Source organism: Buceros rhinoceros, unplaced genomic scaffold (assembly GCF_000710305.1).
Source record: "Buceros rhinoceros silvestris isolate BGI_N320 unplaced genomic scaffold, ASM71030v1 scaffold13488, whole genome shotgun sequence".
NCBI lineage: Eukaryota > Metazoa > Chordata > Aves > Bucerotiformes > Bucerotidae > Buceros > Buceros rhinoceros.
In genome coordinates this window covers 24,174-24,586 of record NW_010428697.1, presented here as the reverse complement: position 1 = coordinate 24,586, position 413 = coordinate 24,174, and the positions used below count along the sequence as shown (strand labels likewise).

Genomic DNA, 413 nt, shown 5'->3' with positions numbered 1-413 from the left:
GGTGATGATGGTGGTGGTGAGACCGCTTGTGCACAGGAGTGTGTTTTGCCCTCCATGCCATCATCCACCGATGCACCCGGTGGAGCTGGCAGGGAGGGAGCAAGAAGAGTATTGCCCCTCACCTCCACAGGGCGGGAGCCTGGGAGGATTTTTCTCACTGTCTCCTTCTCCCACCTGCAGATAAAGCGACAAACCCCCTGAACAAGGACCTGGACTGGGATGGTATCAATGCTTTCTGTGAGCAGCTTAATAAGGAGCTAGAGGGGTAAGTGCTTCGTCCTTTCCCCAGGCTGCTCCAGGTCACGAGTTTGGGATATGATTCCCTGCGTGGTAAAACTGAGTGGGGTTGTCCCGAGAGCTGAAGAGGCATGAAGCCCCTCACAGTGGGGGGGGGGGGGGGTCATGCCCACAAC

The 413-nt window shown here is 57.1% G+C and overlaps 1 protein-coding gene across 3 annotated transcripts in view; it reads left to right on the top strand.

The window, feature by feature from the left end:
- Positions 1 to 185: 185 nt before the first annotated feature.
- The window catches only part of GGA1 (golgi-associated, gamma adaptin ear containing, ARF binding protein 1), an 8,864-nt gene continuing 8,636 nt past the window's right edge, over positions 186 to 413 (top strand). For all 3 annotated transcript variants that reach the window (XM_010142367.1, XM_010142366.1, XM_010142365.1), the window contains exon 1: positions 186 to 265. The gene's annotated coding sequence lies outside the window, so the exon portion shown is untranslated. The remainder of the gene's footprint in view (positions 266 to 413) is intronic.